Source organism: Mirounga angustirostris, unplaced genomic scaffold (assembly GCF_029215605.1).
Source record: "Mirounga angustirostris isolate CCGP_5_RB_7025 unplaced genomic scaffold, mMirAng1.0.hap1 SCAF_14, whole genome shotgun sequence".
Classification (NCBI taxonomy): Eukaryota; Metazoa; Chordata; class Mammalia; order Carnivora; family Phocidae; genus Mirounga; species Mirounga angustirostris.
Genome location: NW_026991722.1, coordinates 78,650,302 through 78,677,563, shown reverse-complemented (window position 1 = coordinate 78,677,563; position 27,262 = coordinate 78,650,302). Strand labels below are relative to the sequence as shown.

General features: G+C 48.5%; 1 long non-coding RNA gene across 1 annotated transcript in view; it reads left to right on the top strand.

Annotated features, from left to right (window-relative positions):
• LOC135362452 (uncharacterized) overlaps positions 1–5,383 on the top strand; it is a 29,364-nt gene extending 23,981 nt beyond the window's left edge. The window contains exon 6 of the long non-coding RNA XR_010407186.1: positions 2,932–5,383. This is a non-coding gene — a long non-coding RNA (uncharacterized LOC135362452). The remainder of the gene's footprint in view (positions 1–2,931) is intronic.
• The last annotated feature ends 21,879 nt before the right edge of the window (positions 5,384–27,262 follow it).

Below are 27,262 nucleotides of genomic sequence, written 5' to 3'. Positions count from 1 at the left end.
GCCTCTTATGTGCCTCTAAATGGCTATCCTCCTTCCCTTTCTTTCCCCCATCCTCATCACCCTTCCTGGGGCCCGCCCTCCCAATAAACTACTTGGCCCCCAATCCTTGTCTCAGGGTCCACTTTGGGACGGACCCGAATCCAGGCAGTGCAGTTTTCCTACAAGTCTGACTCTGGCTAGGGCCCCCGGTGGGCAGGCAGGCTGGCACCAGCCTATTCCTGCATGTTTTTGTCCAGAAACCCTCTCTCAAGCGAGGGTCAGCGACCGAGCGGCCTGCTGCTTTCTTGTTTGGATGCCGCCAGGGACCTTCCAGGCCTGTGGATACCGCGGCAGATGGAGAAGTATCTTCCTGCAAGTGGTTCTCGCTTTCTCTGCAAAATGCCCCCAGCTCAGAGAGTGGGTCCTGTCAACTTCACTCTGTCCCCTCCTCGGATCCTCTGCTCCGGGGCGTGTCAGGGGTCAGGAGGGCCCATCTGCTGCCAGAATCGACCAGTGACATCCCAGGCAGAGTTGGCGGGTTTTGCTACAAGACCCAGGCTGGTGATGGGGGGCTCTGTCACCCAGAGCTCCAGGGACACGTTCCATATGGTGCATCCCACCCTCCGCCTCACGCCCTCCGTCGCTAGACCGGCTGGGTCTGCAGTGGGATCCTCCTGTCTGAATTATTCAAGGGCCCAGAGGGAGACGCAGGCCTGGAATCTGAGCAGGGGCGGGAGGCTGCGAGAGAGCGATACGTGCTGGTCGGGCAGGTTGTGCCCGTCGCAGGCCTGAAGACACCGTCGCACAGACTGAGCGCGGTTCTCCCCGGCGGCTCTGGGTGGACGGACAACTGGCAAGGACAGGAAGAGAGGGCGGTCAGGCAGCCCGCGCCGGCCCGGTGGGACGGACGCAGGCCCTGGCGGTGACGAGGCCGATGCCGGGGAGACAGGAGCCCCGGGCTGCCCAGGCCCTGTACTCGGAGGACGGAGGCCCCGACAGAGCTTCCGTGGCGCCCCCGCCCCGTCCAGGTCACACGCGGGTCGTGTTGGTCAGGCTCTTCCCACACCAGCAATCCCTTCCGTCTGCCAACCTCAGCTGTGCAAAAGACACACACCCACGCACCCACGCACACATACCCACGCACCCACACACGCACGCACACAGGCACCCACACACCCACGCACGCGCCCACCCACGCGCGCCCACACACCCACGCGCGCCCGCACACACCCACGCGCGCACGCACACACCCACGCGCGCGCACACACGCGCGCATCCACGCACCCACGCACCCACTCGCATGCACGCACCCACGCGCACACGCACACACGTGCACACCCACGCACCCACACCCACGCGCACACGCACCCACGTGCACACACACGCACACACGCACCCACTCGCATGCACACACCCACGCACACGCGCACACACCCACGCACCCACGCACCCACGTGCACATCCACGCACCCACTCGCATGCACACACCCACGCACCCATGCACCCACGCACCCATACCCACGCACACACGCGCACACGTGCACACCCACGCACCCACGCACCCACTCGCATGCACACACCCACACACCCATGCACCCACGCACCCACACCCACGCGCACACGCACCCACGCGCACACGCACACACCCACGCACACACGCACGCACGCGCACATCCCACTCAGAAGCACAAACTGAAACGCGCACACACGGAACAGCAAACACAAAGCTCACATACCCACGAACACCCACACAGACACACATGAGCACAAACACACACACAAAGAAACACAAACACAAAAGCCTATGGAAAACAGACACGAGCACACAGACGAAACACATGCAAATAACAGGCAGAAATTCAAACATGAGCACAAACTACCCGTATGAACAGGCACCAACACACACACGAATACACACCCAAGCACGGAAGCCCCCCCCACACACAGAGCAACACAAACAAATACACATAGAAACACAAACACGAACACACACACACGGACAAAACACACACAACCGTACACCCCCCCACATGCTCTCAGGCAGAGGGCTCGCCCCGCAGGCCCTGTGGGTGCCATTACTCCCTCGGTGCTGTTCCTTCCTGAACCACAAAGCCCAGGCCCCCGTTTTCCAGCCCCGGGAGCTCGTGGGCCCCGCCGGGCGGAGGAGCACCAGGGTCCGAGCCCCCGCAGCATCTCGCTTCCATGCTCTGCCCCTGAGGGCTGACCTCGGCCTCAGTGTCTCCTCCCATAAAACTGGGGTGGTAACACCGCCTTCTTGGTGACGACTAAGTAGGCGAACATGCACCCTGCCCAGAAGGGGGCTGATGCGGAACAGGTGCTTAATTATTTGCACTGAGTTCCTGCCTGCACAGCTTGGGGGCCCCGTGTTTAGTGTCCCTCAGTTGTTCCGGATTCCCCAGAGGGTGCCTCACACTCCCTCATGGAGAATAATCTGATTTTCCACGGTGATGACCTGCCAGTGAGGGGCTGTTGGCAGGGTCCTGAGGGCTGGTCTCACACAGCCCGGATGCTGGGGTCCACCAGAAAAACGCCAACCCTACACTGGTACTGTTTCTTGGTCCTCCCCAAGCTGCCAGCCCCTTGACGTGCCGAACGATGCTGCGTCAGCTGGGGACCCTCATCAGAGCTCCGCTCCGCTGGGCTGGGCAAAGCTGGGAGCCTCCCTGCCCTTCCCTGGCTCCCTCTGATGCCTGGACTCCTATCGGTGCTGTTTGTCCTTCTCACAGCGTCCTTAGGAAAACATGTCTCCTCCTGTCCCCTTCTCTTCCCTCCCCTCTCCTTCCTCTCCCCCTCCCTGGGTCCCTTCCTCCTTCTCCCTCCCTCCCCTCCCTCCTTCCCTCCTTCTGCACAGACGCCCTCCTGCCTGCCCTCTCTCCCTAGCCTTCCCACCTCTTCCCTGGAAGCTCACCTCAAGCTATTTTCTCTCTTCAGGTGAAAGACATTTCCTCAGCAGACACTTGAGGGCACTTCCTGAGAGCAAGTGTTGATGAGGAGCAGAAGGCACGAGAACACTGGGAAGAAGCGAGGTGCCACCCCATAGAAAGAGACCCCAGCGTGGAGCCAGACAGACCCGGAGTCAAGTCCCGTATCTGCCACTTGCCTGCTCAGGGTGACAACCTAGAAGGTGCCACCATGTAAAGGAGGGACATGGCCAGAGGACCCTGCCTGGTACCCTAGGATGCCCAGTACCTTCCCCTCCAGAGGCTGTCAGAAGCTGTTTCCACATCGCCCACCTCCCCCCTGAAGCCCTGAGAGAGGAGGGACAGACAGATGGGCTTAGCGGTGAGCCCCAGAAAATTCAGAAATGGGGCCATAACCTGGGTCAGCTGACCCTTCAACCACCACACCGAGGCAACCCAAAGGTGCCTGGACTATCACTCAGGGGACCTTTATGGGAAAAGAAAAACTCTAGAACTCTTCTGAACACCTTCCTACCTCCCCGCGCCTGTTACTCTGTTGGTTATGGCTTTGGAGACAGGCAGAACTGACTCCGAGATGCGGTTCTAGAACTTCCTAGGTGTCTCCTCATGTTCTTCAACCTCCCCGAACTTCAGCTTCCCCAGTCGTAGGATGGGTGCCATGATGTCTCTCGGACAGGGTGTCCTCAGGGATCCCACTCAGCACAGAGTAGGTGGCTGTCCTTTTGATGGTGGTGGTGTTATGATGAGGAGCGGGAGGAAGAAGGGGACACACCGCTGAGGGAGAAGGCAGGCTGGGTGCCACAATGGCACGCTGCATGGCCACCACTCCCTGGCAGAGCTGCTCCTTGGGTTAACTTCCTCCTGTCTCCCTCTGCCCCGCTGCTCCCGCCCACCCCTTCCTCCCCATCCTGCAAGGGTGAAGTTAGCGTACCACTGGGGTTAGCAGAAGGTACAAACTGGATTAGATGTTAAATCAATTTGGCCTTCCTCCCCTGGGATGGCACAAGCAGGTTCCATATGAATAATGATTTGTCTGAGGCAGCAAACTGGATTATTTGATCAAAAAGGGGAAAAAACAACTCATGTTCATTTTTTAATAATGGCTTTTGCATCCAGTCTCCGAGCTTGGCTGAGAGGGGAGGGCAGGGGTGGCTGGCGGATGAGCTGGAAGAGAGACAATAACAAAACGGTCTTTCCTCTGAGAGCCTCTGTTCCCACCTCAGACTCCAGTGGGGGCTGCCAAATCCGGCCCCGAAGAGGGGGTTTCTGTTCCTACATCGCTGAATTAAAATGGGAAGAATAAGAGCATTTATCCCAGGCATGCCCTGCTCTGTCCCTTCGCATTTTCATAGCTTGTTTCATCTTACCCTGGCGTAGGCTCTAAAACTCAATTCGGTAGATGAAGAAATGGAAGCTTCTAGAACGGAGTTTCTCAAACTCGGTGCTGTTGACGTTGGGGGCTGGACAGTTCTTGGGCGTGGGGGCCATCCTGTGTGCTGTGGGATGCTGAGTAGCACCGCTGACCCCTACCCAGCAGATGTACCCTCCCCCCAAGTTGTGACAACCAAAACTCTCTCCAGCCGAGCGTCGCCCGTGGGACAGAATCCGTGCTGGTTAACAGTTTCTGTTCTAAATTGGTGAAGTGAGTAGTAGATCGCACAAGGAATGATGAGTTTACCTGGGATTCAGACTCAGGAAGTCCCCCTCCCCCCCATGTCTGCTCCTGACTGCTTACCCATATGAGCGAGCTCCGACCCTATGAGGGAGGCGTTCAAGTGCCAAAGAGAGACACCGCCGGTGTTCTGGCAAGTTCCCAAGAGGGACAGGCAGTGTTTCAGGAGAGCAAGGCAAGGCTTTGTAGAATGAGGCTGGCTTTCTACCACGATATCAGGAAACACTCACACTGTACCCCATTCGTACCAATTGTTAACCAACTCAGAAAGAATTCCTCTCTTCTCCTTAGCAGGCCTGTATTACCATAGGACCACCACCACGAGCAAACAAACACCACTCAGTTAGTAGGATTGATTGAAATTTGTCAACAAAATCATGGTGCGATGGTTTCCCATTGTGGAAAATGTGTGTTTTGTTTTTCTTTTTTCTGTGTATTTACACGGTAATACGCTCCGTTGGAGCTCTTGCGCACAAAGTCGGACTTTTCTGATCCTGTGCTAGGGAATCCACTGTGGAAACTGCTTGCTTATCCACTAGGAGAGCTGTTCTCTGAGGAGGAGCTGCTAGATGCTTCTGGAGGTTGAGCACAGACTGCAGAGCTATGGGGCCTGGGTTCGAATCCCAGCCCTGCCTCTTATTGGCTGTGTGACCTTGGGTGTGTTACTTAACCTCTCTTTGCCTTGGTGTGTTCATTTGTAAAATAAAAAATAGCGAAAATAAATGAATAATTGTACCTACCTTAGCAAGCACTGACAGTTCATTCGCATAAAGGAATTAACATAAATGTGAAGGTCTCAGAACAGGGGGGACTTACAGGAAGTGCTACTTAAATGTTAGCTGTTGTTGCTATTGTTTTTATCATGTCCATCAGCATCATTATCCTTGCCTTTTGGAAAAGCCCACTTCAAGATACAGTTAAGCAGAGCTAAGCCAGGCCTGGGGCCTATTAGCTGCCCTTTCTCACGCTTCTCTGTGGGGTTGGCCACGTTTCTGTTCTCTCTCCAGCTCCTGGTTTGGGACTTTTGCTCTTCTGCAGTGATAAAATCACTGGGCTCCTCAAGGCCTTTCTGAGGGTGGCCAGATCTAGGATGAGACTCTGTAAATACTTGATTGCATTTGAGCAAGGAATGTCATGGGTTGGACCTTCTCTTGGCCCTCCAAGCATTCATAAAGTCTTAGGTCATATTTAATAAGTTTGTCCAGAAATGCAGTGGAAGGTGCGTGGGTTCCGTTCCTCATCGGGCCCTACTTCATGCTTCTCGGAGCCTTCCCATTTCCCCCCGCCATGCTCATCAGACAGTCCTGGAGTTGGAGCTCCCACAGAGAGAGGATCCTTCTGCTCCCACAGCAAAGGGTCTTCCTAGAAAAAGTCTTGAGCTGATCTCCCAAGGGTCACCCGGAGGACTGATGTCTACACCTCAGAGTAGGGTGTTTGGGTCTGGAAACATCAGGCAATCAATGAAAGTAGGACACCGAAGACTTACGCTCATCGGCATTAATTGAGCGCTTACTCAGTCCCGAACGCTGTGCTGAATTCTTTGTACGTATTTTCTATTTAAATTCTGGCCGCCCAGTGGCTAGGTTCTACTATTAGCAGTTTTACAGATGACAAAATTAAGGCTCAGAGGAGTTAAGTGACATGCCCAGGGATCCACAGCTGGGAAGAGGCAGAGCCAAGCTCCCTGGCTTTTTTTTTTTTTTTTTAAGATTTTATTTATTTATTTAAGAGAGAATGAGATAGAGAGCATGAGAGGGGAGAGGGTCAGAGGGAGAAGCAGGCTCCCTGCTGAGCAGGGAGCCCGATGCGGGACTCGATGCGGGACTCGATCCCGGGACTCCAGGATCATGACCTGAGCTGAAGGCAGTCGCTTAACCAACTGAGCCACCCAGGCGCCCCTAAGCTCCCTGGCTTTAACATCGCTCTGTAAATCGATGTAGACTGATTTGATGCATGTCAAAAGGTCACAGGTGAGGCTGACACGGTAAAGGCTACGTGGAACTCTTTGTCCTATTTTTGCCACTGCTCTAATTATTTCAATATGAGAAGTTTAAACAATTAATAAAAAAAATACATATACATCCATTGAACACAGCACATCTGCTGTGTGCCCCGCCCTCGGCTCCACCCTTAGGAATCCAATGAAAATAAAGTGGTCATAAGCTCTGATGGCATGGGAATTTAGCTCACACAGTGGTCAGCGAGCGGCTGCCCCCGGGGCAGGGGAGGGGGCCAGGTCCAAGCAGCTGCCTGTTCTGTAAGTCAAGGCTCCCTGGACTGTTGCCATGCCCACTCGCTAACGAGTTGTCTGCTTTCACAAACTACAGCAGAGCTGAGTCCTTGCGACAGACACCATACGGCTGGCAAAGCTGAAAATACTGACTATCCGGTCCTTTTTTACAAAAAAGGAGTTTGCTGGCACTTGAATGAGTGCTCGAGCTGCCATGACAAAGCTCCATAGCCCCGGGCATCTTACACCACCGAAATGTCTTCTCTCCCAGCTCTGGAGGGGCTGAAGTCTGCGATCAAGGTGTGGGCAGGACTGGTTTCTTCTGAAGCCTCGTTCCGTGGCTTGTGGATGGCTGTCTTCTCCCTGAGGCTTCCCTTGGTCATCCCCTGTGTGGGCACCTGTGTCCTCACCTCCTCCTCTTAGACACCTGTCCTACTGGATCAGGGCTCACCCTAATGACTGCATTCTAACTCAGTACTTCTTGAAAGACCCTATCTCCAAATATCGTCACTTTCTGAAGTATGGGGACATTGGGATTTCAACCTATGAATTTCTGGGGAGACACAATTCAGGCCATCACACCCCTGGTTTAGTAGGAATGGGGACAACTAAAAATGGCACGATGGGAGGAAAGACCAAGATGTATCAGGCTTCATGGTGGGGGTGGTGTTTTCACTGACTCCTGGGATGAACTCAGGTGTACCCAGCAGAAGATGATCAGACATCCTGCAGCACCATGACCCAAGTTCAGAGAGGTGGGGGCATGTAGGAAACCTACCCAGCTGGACCTACTATGTGCCAGAGTTCAGAACAGTAGGGCCGCAGGACGACTCAACGTCCTGAGTCTGGACGTTGGGAAGACGTCAACATTTGTTCTGCCTCTAGACTCCAAATTGCCAGTTAGCCTCCTCTGAAGGAAAATGCCATCCCAGGAAACCCCGGGGGAAGACCGCAAGGAATTACTTCTCCAGAGGCAAATGCTTTTCGAGAAGCTGGTCCGAGAGGCCGGGCAAGCAGAGGCAGGTCTGAGAATTAGGAAGTCAGAATTTCTCCCCCAGCCACGGCTCCATCAGACCGAGCCTTGAATTCCAGCCCCCTCTGGCTTCTGGGACTCCCATGATCCTCCCTGAAAGGCTTCCAGTTCTGACAACCGGCATGGCTGGGAGTACAGGGCCAGGGATGCTACAGAACAGAGTGGGCTCTGCCAGGGAGCTGTTTCTCGTTGCTCCCAGGAACCCATCAGATGGCTCAGCTCCAGGAAAGAGGCAAAGAGTAAATTCTCTTCCATTTCTCCCAGCCTGACCTCCCAGCATCCGGGGCCCTTGCAGGCCACTCGCCATGCCCCTTTGCCACCCCCAAGAGATCAGACATCTTTTTTCCTGAGGACGGCTTCTTTCCTTCTTTCCACAGTGCCTCCTACCCCACTGGGCTGGGGTTGGGTCAGTGACAGGACTGTAATATTCTGTGGCCAGGTTCTTGTTTTTTTTTGTTTTGTTTTGTTTTTGGTTTTCGTGTTTTTTGTTTGTTTGTTTTTTTAACAAATCAGGCAAAGATTTTGTCAGCTAAGTGGAAAAAATATTTCATTCCTACTTCAGACACGCCAATAAAGACCTGACAGCTGATGGGATTCTGTTTGGGGAAAATCATGCCCCACCTGATGTATTTAATCAAACACATCGTGGACCCCAGAGTATCTCTTTCCGCCATTTGGGGATTAAGGCTTTCTTCATGTCTCTCGTTCACACTGTCTATATCTCATCCAAGAGACGGCACAGCCCCATAAATCAGGCTGCAGAGGACAGTCAAGGTCATGAATCTCCTTCAACTTCACCTCATGCCCCGCTTCCCAACCACGGCCACCTGGGGCCACGTTCATGCCGATCTCACAGACGGTGACCTGGGGAAAGCATCCGGAGGCAGAAAACTGATTCCCTCCTGCTCAGTCAGCCCCAGCAGCTTTCTTAACCAGCGGTAGAGCAGGATGGGGAATGGGCATTTACTGAACACCTACTTTGTTCCAGGCATGGGGTCAGGCACTTTACACGTGACTCAGTGAGCCTGTGAGACAGGTACTGCTGTCCGTCCCCTTTTGCAGAGGAGGAGCCTGAATTCAGAAAGCTAAGCTAAGTATGTTGGAGTTGGCCTTGGTGTCCCAAAGGCCATAATGTCACAAATTAATTTATCCTTCCCTCGTCTGTCCTTCCTTCCTTCCTTCCTTCCTTCCTTCCTTCCTTCCTTCCTTCCCTCCTCCCTCCCTCCCTCTCTTCCTTCCTTCCTCCCTCCCTCCCTCTCTGCCTCCTTCCTTCCTTCTTGTCTCCTTCCTTCCCTCCTTCCTTCCTTCATCCCTTCCTCCATCCATTCAATGAAGGTTTGATTACTGAGTGTCCACTGTGTACCAGGAACCACACTCAGACATGATGCTACTTAAAGAGAATGAGTCACACATGGTTTTAACCTGCATGGAGCTTACATCCTGGAGAATCCCCTGTCCTCACCAGGCTGCCTTCTGAGGGCATCCTATGAGACAGTGATGCCCTAGCTCTGATGCATGGTCTGGGTATAAAAATACTACTAATGATGGGGGCGCCTGGGTGGCTCAGTCTGTTAAAGGTCAGATTCGATTTCAGCTCACGTCATGATCTCAGGGTCGTGAGATTGAGCCTTGCGAGGGGGATCTGAGCTGGGCGAGGAGTCTGCTTAGGGTTCTCTCTCCCCCTCTGGCCCTCCCCCCACCCACAAGCTCTTTTTCTCTCTTAAAAAAAAAATACTACTAATGATGATAATACAGAAGATAAATAATAAAATTAATGAGGAGGAGATTCTTCATTAGCAAATAATGGAAATAATACCCATTTTATTGACATTTATGCTCATTTAAAAGTCTCTGGACACAGGGTGCATTATAATCAATGTTGTTACGAGATTAAGTTCCTTGTAGGTTTGTTGTGCAGATCTAACTAGTTCATGTCTGTCACAGGCACAGCATCTGCTCTATCAGCATTAGCTATATTTTGCCTGTTGACTCTCTGGGAGTTGAGGTCTTCCCAAGTCCTAGAGCTGGTGAAGGGTCCTGGGCACTTTAATTTCTCATTCTTCTCTTCCAGCATGTCTCAAAGCAGACACTGTGCCATCCTGGCATGATCCATAGGATTCTCCCACATTTCTCTCTGGCCTGCTTGATGCCAGAGACCCCCAAAATACTTCCCCAGGTACGAGAGGCAGTGCCCACTGGGACCTACTTGACTGAAGGACCACTTATCTAAGAGGGTGAAGAGACTAGAGTTCTAGCTTGGTTCCCTCATGTGATCTTGGGCAAGTCACACGATGTCTCTCAGGGTCTTGGCAACAACAAAGGACACAGCAGGTCAGGATCATTTGGGGAGACTTTAATAAAGAGCCTATCTGCAAAGATGTTTGCAGGAAGTAGGGAAGATAACAGAGGCGGGGCAGAACCCCTGCAGGGGACTTGTTGGGAGGTGACATTACCATGCCCAGACCTGAAGGGTCAAAGAAGGGAGCAGGTGCACAACCTGGAGCCAGGGGCTGTGCCCAGAGGGTCACCCAGCAGGATCATTTTTTTGGGGGGAACTAGAGGTCTGAGATGACCCAGCAAGAAGGGAGAAGGGGGACAAAATACACAGACCTTTCTCTCCTTCCCGCATCCACCTCTCTCTGATCTGCCAGGGCTGCCATTGGCCACATCCAGACAGAAACCAGAAAACGCAGGAGATCGCTGATGGCGTTTCCACAAGTAAATATGGACATTTCTCAGGGCAAAAAGCTCAGTGGAGAAGGGTGAACAGTAGATCCGGGGAGGGGGAGCACACAGAAGATATCTTACATAAATATCTCTCTGATCCCCAATGTCCACCTCAACCTACAGAGCAGGCTCAACACAGAACATATAAAATCAGCCCACCCCACTTCAATGCGAGTGGCAGGCCAAGATCCCCACTGCTGAGCATCTCCCTCAGCCCTTGAGGAAAGCCCTTGGGCTCACATGGACATGAGCCCAATGTTCTTGGGACACTGCAGGACTCCCAGTAGCCCCCTCCTCAAAAGATTTCCTCCACTGAACTTCCCCACGTATCTGAAGTCCCCTTGTCACTTTCTGACTTTGAGTCGAGTTCATAATCCTGAGTTATCAGTCGTATGTAATCCTATTAGCCTCAATAAGGTTTAGACCAGGAAATCAAGGCCCAGGTTCCATTGTGTTCAACAGAGGTGCCACCAAAGGAACATAGGTAACGTTACCTCATGCTGGGACTACCCATTACTTCTTGCCCTCTGGAGCTCTCACTTCTGCTTGTTTTTTTCCCTCGGTTTCTCTTTGGGATTTGCACCTGTTCTCTCTCTCTCTCTCAATCTCTCTCTCTCTCTCTCCTCTCTTTAGAAATGACTATATAAGTATATGCACTAAAACTCACACCATCTCTCACTGGCTGTTGTACACATCTTATTTCTGGTCCAACTGTCCCAGGCATTTTAGCCCGGTGGTTAAAAGCATGGACCTTGGCATCAGAGTGGCTTTGTTGTAAGAATGAAATAAGATAATGCACATAAAATACTCGACACAGTTCCTGGCAAGTGGTAAGCACTCAAAGCAATTTGGTTATTATTACTTTCCAAAGTGTAATATACACTCTGTCTCCAGAGCTTCAGGCCCTAGTCACGACTGCGTTCTCAAATCTAGCGTTCCTTTCCACTAAATCTGGGCCTTCCCATTAAAGTAAATAAATGAACCTGATGAAAAGAAATATCGAACACTTCCTATATGCTGGATCCAAAAACTAAGGCTGAAAACTAAAAGACATCATGGCACGCTTCCTATAGTATTCCAGAGAAGACTCACAATCCAGGAATACAGAAGGACCTGGGAGAAGGCAAGGGACAGAGCACTTCTCTCTCTTCCCGAGAGAATCAGAGCACTTCACAGGAGGGATGCCAAACTGTTCAATGTTAAGGATGTCTCGGTTAAAAGCTTACAGGACAGGCAAGGGAACATTCCAGACAGGGGACCTCATGCATGCAGTGCATTCCGGTCACCCTCCCAGGATCCAAAGGTGAGTGGAGAAGGGCAGAGAATGGTCTTAGAGCACATGTGTTCATGCATTCATTCAAAAATTAAAAACTTTTATTTTTATTTTTTTTTAAGATTTTAGTTATTTTTATTTTTTTTAATTTTTTAATTTTTTATTTTTTTAAAAGATTTTATTTATTTATTCATGAGAGACAGAGAGAGAGAGAGAGAGAGGCAGAGGGAGAAGCAGGCTCCCAAGGAGCAGGGAGCCTGATGTGGGACTCCATCCCAGGACCCTGGGATCGTGACCTGAGCCGAAGGCAGTCGCTTAACCATCTGAGCCACCCAGGCGCCCAGATTTTAGTTATTTTTAGTTATTGATTTGAGAGAGAGAGAGCGAGAGAAAACGAGCAGGGGGAGAGGCAGAGGGACAAGCAGACTCCCCACTGAGTGGGGAGTCCGATGTGTGTCTGGATCCCAGGACCCTGAGATCATGACCTGAGCCGAAGTCAGATGCTTAACCACTTAATTGACTGAGCCACCCAGGCGCCCCCACCCCGCAAAATTAAATATTTTTTGAGGAACTGCTATGTGGCAAGCACTGTTACAGGCTCTGGGTGGGAATAAAGCAATGAACCAATCAGACAAAGATGTCCTGCGCTCTTGAAGCTTATGTTGTACTTGTCAGAAACAGACAGTGATCAAAGTCATCAAATTTGACGGTCAGATGGTGTAATGGTCCCAATCATAACCCCGAAAGATGTCCACATGCTAGTGCCTGGAATCGGAATTCACTAAGCTACGTGGCAACAGGCGGATTAAGTTGCAGATGGAGTTGCATTTGCTAAGCAGCTGACCTTAGAACAGGGAGGTTCTTCTGGATGGTCTGGGTGGGCTGGCCCAATGTACTCAATGGGGTCCTTAAAAGTGGAAAGTGGAGGCAGGGATAAAAGGGCTCAGAGGGAAATGTGACCACAGAAGGGTGGGCAGAGAGATGTGACACTGTGGCTTTGAAGATGGAGGAGGGACCGCGAGATACGGAAGACAAGCAGCCCCAGAATCTTCCTGGAAAAGGCGGAGGGGACAGATTCTCACTTGCAGCTGTCTGAAGGCACACAGCCTGAGCCACACTTTGATTTTACCCCACTAAAGATCCTTGCCACATTTCTGAACTAGAGAACTGTAAGACAACACATTTGTATCTTTTGAACTGCTACACTTAACGGTAATTTGTTACAGTAGCGGAAACTAACAGGGATGGTGGTTAAGTGCTGATGGAAAAATAAAGGCAGAAGAAGTGCTAGCTCCACAGGGCATGTAGGTGAGCTGGGGCGGGGGGCGGGGGGAAGAACTCAGTGTAAATAGAGTGGTCCAGAAAGGCCTCCCCCGGAATGTGCTATTTGAACAAAGAGCTGAAGAAAGGGACATTGAAAGCCATGTTGCTGTCTGGAGGAAGAGCCCTCCAGGAAGACTCAACAGCAGGTGGCTCAGAGGTGGAAATGGGTCTGGTGCCGGCCAGGAACAGCAGGAAGCCTGGTGTGCTGGGAACAGAGGTGGCGATGGAGAGAGTAGTGGGGGGTGATTCCAGGGGACTGATTGGTGCCCAGATCAGGAAGGACTTTGACTATGATGGAAGCCATTGGAGGACTCCGTGCAGAAGAGAGACACACTGTGATTTACCCATGATGGAACTTCTCTGGTTGTTGTATTAAAACTAGACTGGACAGGAGGTGTTACTTAAGGCTGTCACAATGCCACAGGTAAGAGGTGATGGTGGCCTGCACCCGGTAAGACGTGGCAGGCACCAGGGGCGCATTAGCATGCCTGACCCATAGTGGCCAAGGAGGGAGGGAGCGGTGGCAGAATTTGACACCTGATGACAACATGTAGCTTGAATTCTTTACGATCTGGGCAACTGAGATCATCTCAAAACTTCCCTCACCTCCTTTTCATGCATGACTCAATCCCTCTCATCTCTCCCTAAACTCATTTAGGTTTTCCACCTGCAGCCTTTCTCGGGGTCTCAGAGGTGGGCTGTCCACTGGGCACGGTTGTGCATCACACCATAGCAAGTGGGGTTCAGGTGGATTGAGCAGAGCCAGGTCCCCGTCCATGCCTGATGTTCCCATGTAGTAAAACGCAAAGAAGCCCACGTATTTATAACTCTCCCAGCTTGCTGGTCCGCATCTTCCCAGGGCCGTGTATCTGTCTGCACTCTACACTGCAGGAAACTACATCAAGAAAATGCTTTAAGAAGAATCAGCAGGAGGCAAGGGTACTGCTGCTTAGGCTCCCTCCCTCTCAATTATTTATTGCTCATAATTTCCAGCAAATCACTGGCTGTTTATTGGTGATCATCCATTATTGAAACACTTCCTAGGGCCTGGGCCAGGTTTTCGGGAGCTAGATAGAGCCGGGGCATACTCTTGAAAGCTGTTAGACAAGCCCCAGGGACAGCGGGGTCTCCAGAGTGGCTGGTCATCCACCGAGGATACACCTTTTAATTGTTGGCTTTTGTGGGAGCCTGGGATTGGTCAAGATCCAGTGTGTGGTTTACCATCAGTAATTGACAGGGCCCTGACGATTTAGGAGTCTGTGTGTGTGTTAAGTTGCCTCGTCTGTGGGGATGACCGTGGACCCCCGATGGTTGTCAGCTCTTTGCTGTTCACAAGAGCTTGGTGTGCCATCCTTGGCCTGGGTTCCTTCTGATTCAGCTACTACCAATAAACAAATGTTGCTCTTCCCAACATTCTCTGGGCCAAGAATTTGGCAATCAAGTCAAAAGGATTGGCAATTATAGGCCAATATATTCACCAGAGGGTTTCCCCATATCCAAGTGAACAATACTGTTGTCATCCAGCCAGAAATCTGCGGGTTACCCTTTATCTCCCACTTTTTTTCTTTTCCTACAATCTATCCCAGTGTCCTCCAATCCATCAACAAATCCTCTTTGCTCTACCTCCAACACAAAAATACATATAGATATGTTTCACATTTTTGCCGTGTCTTTACCTCTCTGTCACCATTATTTTACTCTAAGACACCACCACCCTGTCCCATTTGGGTGACTGCCACTTCCTCCTTCCTGATCTACTTGTTCCTCTTGCCCCCTTCTAATCCATTCTGGACCCATTAGCTGTAGGTGTCTTCTAAAAACCTAAATAATGCTCCTTCTCTAAAACCCTTAAATATCTTTCTATTGTAATTGGCATCAAATGTTTTGGCTTGTGTTCAAATAACCTCTTCAAGAATGTCCCTCTCTCATGACTCCAACCTCACTGGCTTTTGGTCAATTGCTTGAGCAAGCTTTTCCTGCATGTGTCTTTGCATAAGTTCTTCCCTCTTGCAGGGGTGCTATTCCTCCAGATCCTCCCATGGCTGGCCCCTTCTCATAATTCAAGCCTCAGCTTTAAATGTCACTTGCATGGAGTGCTTCCCTGACCGCCTTATCCTAAACAGGTTGTCTCTCATGTCCTGCTATTCTCCCCTGCTATTCTCCATCTGGATTCTAGTTTCTTTCTTTGTAGCTCTTCTAGAATTTGCCAATGGTTTATTTATTTTGTTTACTTGTTTCATTTTAAAATTCAGACTCCAGGGGCACCTAGCTAGCTCAGTCAGTAGAGCATGCAAGTCTTGATCTCTGGGTTGTAAATTCAAGCCCCATGTTGGGTGTAGAAATTACTTGAAAATAAAAATTAAAAAAAAGAAATTCAGACTCCATCCCTAGGTTGTAAACTCTTCAAGATTTTCACCACTGCCTAGCATAACGCTTAATGCTCAGTAGGTGCTCAATAAACATGTTAATAAATGAATAAGGCCTCTCTCTCTCTCTCATTCTCTCTCTTTCAAATAAATAAATAAATAATAAATTTAAAAATCTTAAAAAAGGGGGGGGCAGGGGGCACCTGGGTGGCTCAGTTGGTTAAGCGACTGCCTTTGGCTCAGGTCATGATCCTAGAGTCCCGGGATAGAGTCCCGCATTGGGCTCCCTGCTCAGCAGGGAGTCTGCTTCTCCCTCTGACCCTCCCCCCTCTCATGTGCTCTCTCTCTCTCATTCTCTCTCTTTCAAATAAATAAATAAAAAATAAATAAAAATAAAAAAATCTTTAAAAAAAATAAATGAATAAGGCAACCATTTGCAATGTCAAAATTGTGCCCATGAATCCAAAAGGTATGTACTGTTCCCAACCATACTCCCAACTTCTAATGACCAGAAATTCTGTCATCATTATCATACCAAAGGATCCTCCCATAGTACAGGATCTTAGGTTGAAGGCATCCAAGCGATCATTCCTAATGGAATACGGACCCCAAAGCAACAAGCCTGGTAGGCGATCGCCCCTCTCCTGCTTGAACACTGTCAAGCCATGGACAAGTCTGACCCTGGCCTGCAGGCATCCCACTGTGGGACAACCTTGGCTATTGGAAAAGTCTTTCTTATAATAACTCAGATCCTGCCTTCCTCAAGACATCCACCATTTTATTTAATTTTCACAGTTCAGTTAAGAATGTGGACTCCAGGGTTGGCTAGACTTGAGTCTGAATTCTGGCTCCACCACTCACTTAGCTATGCAACTTTGGATAAGTGGCTAAGCCTCTCTGAACCTCAGTGCTGTTATTTGTAAAAGAGAGATAACCATATTATTGTCACACCAGGGGCATGCATGAGACCATGTTTGTCAAGTGCTTAGCACAGTGCTTGGCACATAATAATCCCTCAGAACTATTAATAGCTATTTTATTTATTTATTTTTTTTTTAAGATTTTATTTATTTTTTAGAGAGTGAGCGAGAGAGAAACAGCATGAGAGGGGAGAGGGTCAGAGGGAGAGGCAGGCTCCCCGCCGAGCCGGGAGCCCGATGTGGGACTCGATCCCAGGATCCTGGGATCACAACCTGAGCCAAAGGCAGACGCCCAACCATCTGAGCCACGCAGGTGCCCCCCAATAGCTATTTTAAAAATGAGGCCGAAGAGAGGCACCTGGATGGCTCAGTTGATTAAGCGTCTGCCTTTAGCTCAAATCATGATCCCAGCATCCTGGGATCGAGCCCCACGTCAGGCTCCCTGCTCAGAGGGGAGCATGCTTCTCCCCCTCTTCCCCACTCATGCTATATCTGTCACTGTCTCTATCTCTCTCTCTCAAATAAATAAATAAAATCTTAAAAAAAAATGAGGCAGAAGAGAGAATTAAAAGCACATGGTAGGGCACCTGGGTGGCTCAGTTGGTTGAGCATCTGGCTCTTGGTTTCGGCTCAGGTCATGATCTCAAGGTTGTCGGGCTCCCTGATCAGCTTGGAGTTGGCTTGAGATTCTCTCTCTCTCCCTCCTCCTCTGCCCCTCTCCCCACTCACACATGTGCGCACCCTCTCTCTCTCAAAATAAATAAATAAACAAAATCTTAAACAAAACAAAAAAAAGAAAGAAAGAAAGAAAAGAAAGGAAAGGCACATGGTCTGGGACCAGATGTTTCGACTCTAGCATAGTCTTCACTCACCGGGGATGCCAGGTAAGTGGCTTAATCTCTCCGTGACTCAGTTTCCCCATCTCTGAAATAGATATCCTAACAATACCCACCCAACCATCAGATGGCTCGAAGAATTAAGTGGTCCCACACCCGTGAATTATTTAGAACAGCAACCAGCATGTAGTGTGTGCTCAGTAAATGTTAGCTGTTCTTACCCTCAGGACTATGGCTCCCACTCTCCCACCCATCTTGAATTTTTTTGTCCTCGACTTTGCTATCCTCTTCGGAGGAATCCAAAAGAATTAACAAGAGCCAAATACATAATAACCAGGAAGAAACACCCATGATGTCGCACAGCCACTTTCTTGCTAAGCTTTGCAGGCCCAGAATATCAATTGATGTGACCTGGAATCTGTGTTTGGAAATTCCCGAATGGCTGTGATTTGTTCTTTTCCTGATGAGTTCATGGTGACTGGGGTATTCCACGGAGCATCCTGCCTAACTGCTTTCTCCGGAAAAAAGAAAAGCTTTGTTTACGTGAGGTGTGTGTGTGTGTGTGTTCAGCGTGTTTGAGAAATCTTGATTTAACCAAGTAAAACAGTCATCTTGCTGCAGGATTTCTTAGGGGCATTAATAAGGAAATCTCTGGGGCCAAGGCACAGTGTGCACGGATTCCTGAATGATTTGGATGTGGATCATTTGTGTTTTTGGAACATCTATTAAACATCTATTAATGACTCATCAAATTAGATCTTTGCAGGGCAGAGTTGGAGAAAGCCTGTTGTGGATCCAACCCACTGCCTAAAAAGGGGCAGGGGCAGCAAATACTCCAACGCTCATTACCGAATTCAATTCAGGGACACCTAACAGCTCACCTGAAGTTTTCCTTAGGGAACAGGCTGAATTGGTCCAGGACCCCAGACTATTTTGATATCAGAGGGGCCTGGCTTCACCAGCATGACAGAGGCACATTCCTTCACTTCCAGACCGAGGGGTCCCGTGGCATTCACTGGGATCTCAAAAATACACTTCTGGGGTAAAAGAATAAAGAAATGATCCATGGCCACTGATTCCCTCTTCAATGTTTTCCTTCTCCCTGGATCATATGAGCTCCTTCCAGGCAAAAATAAAAATCTAATTATTTCAATGTGTCTGTGCTTCAGACACATCTGTAAAATAAAAGTGTTAAGTACGACATTTCCCTAAGAGCCTTCCAAACCTCATCTTCGAAGAACGTTTCAAAGGCCCAAATCATAGCTCGCATAATGATTCAAAATGTTCACCCTCATTTTTCTCATTCATATCAGAGAAAATTTTGCTAAACAGAGCGAGGATGGTTGAGTAAGTCCAAGAGTAATTAACTCCCTAGAATACTCCTATTGTTTTAGAGATCTTTTTAATGTCCATATAATTTAATGAAAAACACAAACTCCATTAGCCAGATTACATTCTACGATTAGGGCCAGGCCAGAAAGAAAACTAATGACATTTTTCCTTGAGATTCTTCTATCGAATTCCCCGCCATGTTGAAGTGAGAATTTACATGTTGATTGCAAGGTTAGTGTCTTAAGGTTTTGTTGGGTCTGTGTCTAGTTACACTCACTACCTGATATAAAACTGGCCATGGAAATTCAGACACAGCTTTATTTATCACTGGACAAGATAGCTTTATCCTAGATCAGAAAATATACCCTGCCACGCACACAGAAAGTCAGCATTGATAGTTGATAGGGAAAAGGAATGCTAATTCAAGAATTAACTAATTGCTTTCTTTTTTTCCCAATTAGCTGATCTTTATTCATTGACTGGAATCCTACTAAGTTGCCACTTAATCATGTATTAATGGCAGATGATGTACTAAGCGGCCGAACTCATTGCTAAGAGACCTTTGGTAGGAGCCCTACCTACACTCCCATAAATCCCAAGGAAAGCCCCTTGTGCCTTGAGAAACGTAAAAGGAAATGAGCATTTCGGAGTTTTCCAAATATACACAAATGAGTAAACTGGGGACACTGGGTTGTATTTGATCATGGAGCCAAACACGAAAGCGTAGGGACTCCATTCCCAAGCACTAATGCTAAGTCCTCACATCTTCCATTGTGGTTTTCTAGTATTTCTGTGATGAACATTCCCGGAGTTTATCTCATTCTCTTCAACATGTTCAGGAAGTTTGTTTGCGCTGACCTATGACTCAGAGCCCTGCTCATTCCCTCCCAAAGCAAGTGCCCCAGGCTGAGTCAAAGACCTAAGGAAGACTAGAAGGCACAGGGTCCATCCAAATGCTCAGCTGTGTTCAAAGACTTCTCTGAGTCCAGTGTCTTGACTGTCATGGCCCAGTGGGTTGATGGAAGAACTCGCTTGCTCGTGTCTGAGCATCTCTTCCCCATGGTCCTGGGGTCACTCCATCTTGGCCCTGCCCAGGTACCTGTGTGGATGCCTTGTTCCTTTATTAAGTCTCCATCCCCAAACCCATCCATCACCCATTAGCTCAGTTGTCTGCTTAACTCTCTTGGGAGGCTCCAACCAGATGCCATGTTATGGTGGATATGGTCACTGGCTGTGAAATCTGATGCCCTGGTTTGGATTGACTTACTATCTGTGAGAGGCAGGGATATCAGACTTAAAATCAAACCTGTGGTTACAAAGCATGAGCTGTAGTTAAGGCTATGGGAAAGGATGCGTTTAGGAGAACAGTGTATCCATGTCTGCAACTTACAAGGAAGTGTAACAAAGAAACAAGGTGGGTTGGTGGAGGATGGAAAGTATGGAGGAAGGGGAGGGATGTATGATAAAGCAAATGTGGCAAAATGTCAGCTGTAGCATCCAGGCTGTGGGCGTGCAGATGCTCACTGACAATTCTTCCCACTTTCCTGTGTGTTTGAAAATTCTCGTGATAAAGTTTTCGGGATAGAAAACTGTGCCACTCAACTGATTAAAACAAAAATAAATACATACATGTTCTCATCCATCCCTGAGGGAATAAATAAATAATCTGGTCTATTTATTCACCTGCTAAAAAACTCTTGCCTGAATTCCAATCCCCTCCAGGGAGACCGTGATGCTCTTCACCGAGCCCCGCTTGGGCAGAGTTCTTTCCACCTTCTCTGAATTACGTCTCCTCACTTCCTGCCTCTTGACACATCAAAAATACGTGATTCCTCTCAGCCCTACTTGTGTGTTGCTTCACACCTATGTTGTTTTGTTCATGCTAGGTCCTCCGACTGGGACGACCCCCTTCGCCTTGCCAACTTGTTCTCATCCCTTAAAAACCATCTTTGGCCTTGGAATTTCGCATTGGGCATTTCCAGTGTCAAGACTTCCTCAACTTCACTTAACTCAGTTTCTTGTTTCCTCCGCTTGCCATTCTGATCTGTCTTCCAAATGGCTGGATAGTTCTCTCAACTTTTGGTCACTGGGAAATATAATGAACAGGTGTATTCTGTTTCAACCAACCCATAGGTAACATCAGCAGGCAAGGCTGTGGATGGAGCCCGTGGTCCAGATTCACAACCATCTTTCTGACTATCTCTGATCCATCAACCCATCACCATTGGGTTGTCATGATCCAATTTGCTAGGAAGCCCACAGATTGGTTCAGACATATAGCCCACCTTCAGCCATCTTTTCCAAAAAACACGTTATGAAAACCCTTGCCCAATATCCAGTTAAAACTAAGGCAGACAGCCTTAGTTCCTTGATCCAAAAAACAAGCAACGGGGCCACTTTAGCAGGATGTAGGCAACCCCTATGACCCCTGCTAATCACGGCTTCATTTTCCAGGACCTCACACTCTGGATAGCTTTCATGCGCCTCCCCACCCTTCTGCACTCTGCTGTCTATCCCAGGAGGCTGACCCATGCGGACTATCTCAGCAGGTCCCTTGCTTCCTGGTGTCAGCTTGAGTTTGGGCAATGGGAGTCCCTGGCAGGAGAAGAATGAGATTGGCTATTTATTCCATGTTTCCTCCTTGCCAGGATGCTGGGGCTTGTCTGTCTCCCTTTTCTGGAGCCCCTGGCTCTGTAAGATGCTAGTCTCTCCATTCAGTTCTCTCTCCTCTAGATTCCCTAGGGATTATAACAGCCTCCTGTTCATGCAGACATAATGACATGTATAAATGCAAATAGATATGATCCTCTGAGTCCTAGTTATTGGTGCACAGATGGATACAAGATCTAATTTGGGCCATTGAAAGAATGAATCCCAAAACTTGTACAGGAGCTACCTGAAGGGAGTCTCTCTTTTTGGGTGGTACAGGGTGAATATATGAGGTCTACAACTGCTAGAACTACTCTACTTCAGTTAAAGGGAGATCTAAGAGTTACCGTGGGGTTGTTGGGTGCTGTCTGATACACAAAGTGGAGAGAAACTGGGCTTGAGCTGCTGGATCAAGCCTTACTTGAAGCCCTTATGTATATTGACTTCTCGGTTACACAAGTTGAGGTATTTCTTTGCTGGTTATTGCTATTTACTACTAAAGTATTCTAAACTAATAAAGTCAGGCCAGACCCTTCCTCATGGAATAGAAACATGGAATATGAAGGGGTGATGAAGCACCTATCGTTCTAGCCACAGAGGGCAGCAAAAGAGAGTTTTGATGAGGAAAAAAAGGAAAATCAGAACTCAAGCCAAGTTCTGGTGTCTTCTCTCCCCTTTGTGGCAACTTGACCTTTCTTCCCTAAGCAGTAGGGAACCATAGAAGATTCTGCACAGGAGAGTACCATGAGCAGTGTTGCATTTCGGTGGTGCTTTGGCAGATGGTTTGGCAGACTTCTTCCTCCTACCATGTTTTTCTCCCTTCAGTGAGCCACATAACCACCTTACTCACAAGAAAAAGGCTATTAAAAATGTATTTTATCGATTATCCTTGGCCTACAAAACCTTGCTCCAAGAAGAAACGACTTCCCAGCCAAGCCCTTGCCTGCGGGCCTGCCAAGCCTCTCTTTTCTCAGGAAGAGGTTGGGGTGACACGCCAGGTATCAAAAGGGTGCTTTCTCATTTACGGGGTCTAAAGAGAGATGGGAGGCCCACATGAGTGCCCTTTCTGAGATTGCTTTTCCCATCCAGCAGCGTGCGGTGGTTTCCTGTTCTAAATATTTAACGTGATGCCTTCGGTGTGTCCTCTGGAGAACGGGAACTTACAAGCTGATGTTTATGAAGGGGGAGGGCCATGAATACCAAAAGACACACACTCAAACAAATCCAACCAAACAGCCCTAATCCCACCCCCACTCCCAGGACCGGAGGAGCGCTCGTGATTTATGGCTCTGCTTGCAGAAGAAAAAAAAAAAAGCTCTCCATTTTCCTAAGAGGGGTTGCAACTAAAAGAAGCAGCTTTACCCGGGCTCCCTTTGAAACCAGAAACCCCACTCCCTTTGCCCTGACGGCTTCTGAGCAGAGCCAGAAAGAATGCTACATGTACACTTTTAACCTTCCTCCCCTCCCCAAGAAAGGGCTCTGGAAATTCTCTAAGTGGATTCGCTTCGTGCGGAGAAGGGAAGGGGCGATGGTCGGGTATCTGCTTTGGGGGGGTGGGGTGGTCCTGGGCAGGGTGTGTGTGTGTGTTCATGTGTGTGTGCTCATGCACGCTTGAATATCAAGGTCAAATAGCAATATGGGAACAGCGGCACTGTGCCGGGACCTCTGGCTTATCACAAACCTCTCCTCCCAGGCACATTTTCTGGGACCAGGGGAGACAAACCAAAGTCACTGGTTAGTATGAGAAACAAGTTGAAAGCAGATCCAGAGTCTGAGCTGAATGGAGGGTCCCCAAGAGAAGGGCTCAGGCATGATGACGCTGATCTACAGCAAGAAGAGGAGGAAAGGGATGGGTTTTGAGAGAGGACAGGCTTGAGAAATAAGGAGTGGTTGGCGGAAGCGATATTCAAAATATTTAGCAAGCAGTAGGGTACAGACAGGCCAATGGGAACACATGTCAGCCGTAAAGCATCAGTCCAGCTATACCTGCGCATGCCAACTGGGACCAGCACTGGATGTGGGATGTATCTACATGCAGAAGAGACAGCAGTAGTGTTGAGACTCAAATGATTCTGGAATAATGTCCTATCGACATGATTGCAAAAAAAAAATCACTTATGAGCTATTAGCTGAGAAAACGTCCTAACAGAAGAAGTCCTCAGGGTGATTTCATAGGGGAAAAAAACAAAACTCAACAGGATGTCTTAGGGGTTTTTTGGTCAAGTGAGTTTGGAGAGAGCCTTGGGGTCCACACAGATGAACTTTTTTATTTTTTTTCAACTGCAGGACTTCTCAGAGCCTTTGACATGACAATGGGCATTACAGATATCTCTAAGGAAGGGAAGTGGTTAGAGCTTAGGACATTGCACAGGCTTATATGAATACAGATCTCTTTTCTTGAGGAGCATCTTCTGGAAGCAGTGATACCTGGTCAACACTGAGGAACAGTGCTCAGAATCACTGCTATGTTTCTCGAGAGGGATTGGGCTTGCTAATGAGGTGGTGAGTTCAGAGTCAGTGGAGGTGGTAAGTTGAGAGTAGACAGGACCACTGGGGCTTTCTCACGGGGCATCTCTGAGGGCTGGCTGTTGGATAAGGTGAATTCCAGAGCCCATCCCAGCTCCGGGAGTCTGGGCCTCTGCACTACAACCTCAACTGGACACATGAGGAAAGTCAAACCCTCAAGCGTTTAAGTGTTGCACTATTATCCAGCAGAAGGTATTCACCTTCATTCTCAACACGCATTGGTCCACCACTCATGGTTATCAATATTATTATTGGTGATAGTCAACATTTATAAAGGGCTTACCACATGCTGGGCACCATGCCAAGGGTACATACTTTCCCTCATTTAGTATTTTCAACAATGTGACAAAGTGACTTATTTTCCCCACATTACACTTGATGCCCAGAGAGGTCACATGACTTGATCAAGGGCACACACACACAGTTAATAAGTAAGAGATCCAAGAAACAAATCCAATTACCTTCTCTGGACCTCAGTTTACTTTGCCAGCAGAGGAACCAACCAAAACCAATTTGTTGCTCTTGGGTCGCATCAAAAGAGGTATAAGGGACTAGAATAAGGGACATATATTCATTCATTTATTCATCCACTTATGACTTACCTATCCATGAATTCAATACCACCCCTGAACACTTAATCTTATTGCGATTTATGGAAATCTCTGATGCATATGAAGCACTGTATGTTTCATTAGATGATGGGGAGGTTTTTTTTTTTTTTGCTTTTGTTTTTGTTTTTTGCTTTCTGAACATGGAGTCCAGGTCCATCTCCAACTCTACAAAAACTCACTCTGTGACAAGTCACTTCTCAGCACCCAGTGGGTGCCATGAATCACCCACATCAGAATCATCTGAGATGTTTATTAAATGAATATTTCTTATTTTTCCCTTTTTTAAAAAGGACTTATTTATTTATTTATTTATTTGAAAGAGAGAGCAGGGGGAGAAGCAGAGGGAGAAGGACAAGCAGGCTCTATGCTGAGCATGGAGCCCAACATGGGGATCAATCCCATGACCCTGAGATCATGCCCTAAGCCAAAATCAAGAGTTAGACGCTTAACCGACTGAGCCACCCAGGCGCCCCAAATGAATATTTCTGAGCTTTACCCAAGACCTGCCCAATTTTAACATGTGAGGTGGGAATCTGCATTTTTAACAAGCTCTCCAGTTAATTCATACACCCAAAATTTGAAAGAATTGTTCTAAATTAGTAATTCAAGGACAGTATTTCTCAAAGTATCTTTGTCAAAAAACAATTCCTTTGCTCTACAAAAGGGGGTCCTAAGGCCCAACATGAGTTGGGGAGAAGTTAATCATCTAAATCCCTTTTAGAAATTTTCCATGTACATTAGCATATCAGAGACTTTAAAGGTTCTAGAGTAGAGAAATCTGTTGGAGAAAATTTAATCAAGTGTTTTCCCTGGCGTGTCTTGCACTTGACGATGGAAATTTTCTCTTTTTATGCATAATGCCAGCCTACTTCCACCCATCCCCACCTCGTCACCCCCAACCACCTATGAAGCATGCTGGAAAGTTAGTGTTCTGCAGAACACATCTGGAGAAAAATAAATCTAGGTGATTAATATAAAAGACGTCTGTGGGGGCTCAGAGTTAGATCTCAATAAATAGTCATTGGTTGGTTGCCCAATATAGGAAATGAAAACTAACCAGGACCTATCTTGAAAGATGTGTTGGGGAGTTCACGGGGACCCACACACCTCCGTTGGAAACCTCGGAGGGAGCACTTAGGAACTCCCCAAAATAGCACACTTAATCCCTTACACCTGACTCAGGCAAGGGAAAGCAATGGCCTGCGTGATTCAGCCTTTTGCTCCCTGTTGAAACTGTTGACTTTGTCATGTAACCTTTTTGATGGTGCTAAAGTCTGGGCTTTGCTCATCTCTTAGGCACCCAGGTTGAAAGAGCTCAGAATTAGCTCCATGACTCATGAGTTTACCCCGCCACTTACATGTATTATTCTAGAACACAACCCAGGCTGGCTGCACCATGTGTGAAATTCCTCCATGCTACCCAGAGCCGGCCCTCAGGCCCAAAGTAAGCTTCCCATATGGATCCTGAAGCTTGCAGCCAGTGTGGACACTGGCTGGCCCAAGTCACTGAGATGCAACACCAGCTTCCTCCTTCCCCCTTATGCCCTCCTTCTTTGTCAGTCCCACGAGGCAGATTTCTCAATTCAGAGTTCCTTGATAGGGGACCTGAGTCAACTACCAGAGCTTCGGGCAGCACCTAGCTCCTAAGCCCTGCAACGTATCCAGAATCTCTCAGGGAGCAGGAGGCAAAAAAGCTGCCTCTTGCCACATCGGAATTTCTCAAATGTTATTGAGGATGAATGCAGGTGGTTAATGACTAAAGAATTAACCCAGAAAGGGTGAATCCCCTCTTAGGGGATGTAGGCATCAGGTTGAAAGTTGTAAGCTAGACACTTTCAACTTTTCTTTCCAGGTCATTAATCCACGTATCTAAACCAGAATGCAGACTCTGAGTGGAATGCAAGGCTCTGGAATGTGGAAACCTTTTTTGTTTTGCTCATCAGCATATTCCCCAGGGCTTGCATCAGTGTCTGGCACAGAGTAGATGCTCAACAGATAAATGTTTGTTGAATGAATTCAACTCACATTTTGGTAGATTAAAGCTGTGCGTAAATTATTTGACACCCCTCGCGTTAAGCGGTCATGTCTTTGTTCCTTCCCTTGAATCTGAGCTCTGCAATGGATCAATAGAATGTGGTAGCTGGACTTCATATATGGTGGCTCAGGGGTCCAAGAAACCCAGAAAAAAGCAGCAAGGATTCTCACGATCTAGCCTTGGAAACCCTAGGACATTATACCCAGCATTCTATTGGTCAGGGAGTCTTTGGAGCTATCCCAGATTCAAGGGGTGGAGAAAGAGGCTCCACCTGTCAATGATGCAAATAGTATGAGTCCCATTCCCCAAGGATTTGACCGGTTCCTCCATGGGAGGAGAAGCAAAGGATTTGCTGCCATCTTTAATCTACCTTTCAGAGTTGTTAAGAGGATTAAATATCATGATTTATACAAAGTGCCTGGTGTGTTTTTGCACATTACGAAAGAGATCCCTTCCTCTGGGTAGATATGGCCATTTGGCCAGCAAAGATCATGCTGTCTCAGCCAAATGGCCTTGAGCAAGACACAGACCACACGACTGTACCAGGCAGCCCCGCAGACACATGGAAAGATCCAATAAATTTGATCTATTGTGAAAAACAGCTGATACCATCACTGCAGTGGGCATCAGCTGTTCGGGGCCAATCCGGTATCTATTTCCTTCCCTTCTCATCTCAGCCTCCTGGTTTTCCCATCTGGAAACCATCCCCACCCACTCCCATGGGATGCAGTCCCAATGGATCAGGCACTCCAACCCTCCTTGCCTTTAGCCGAGAGGCCATGTGCCCCACGCTGAGCTAATCAGACAT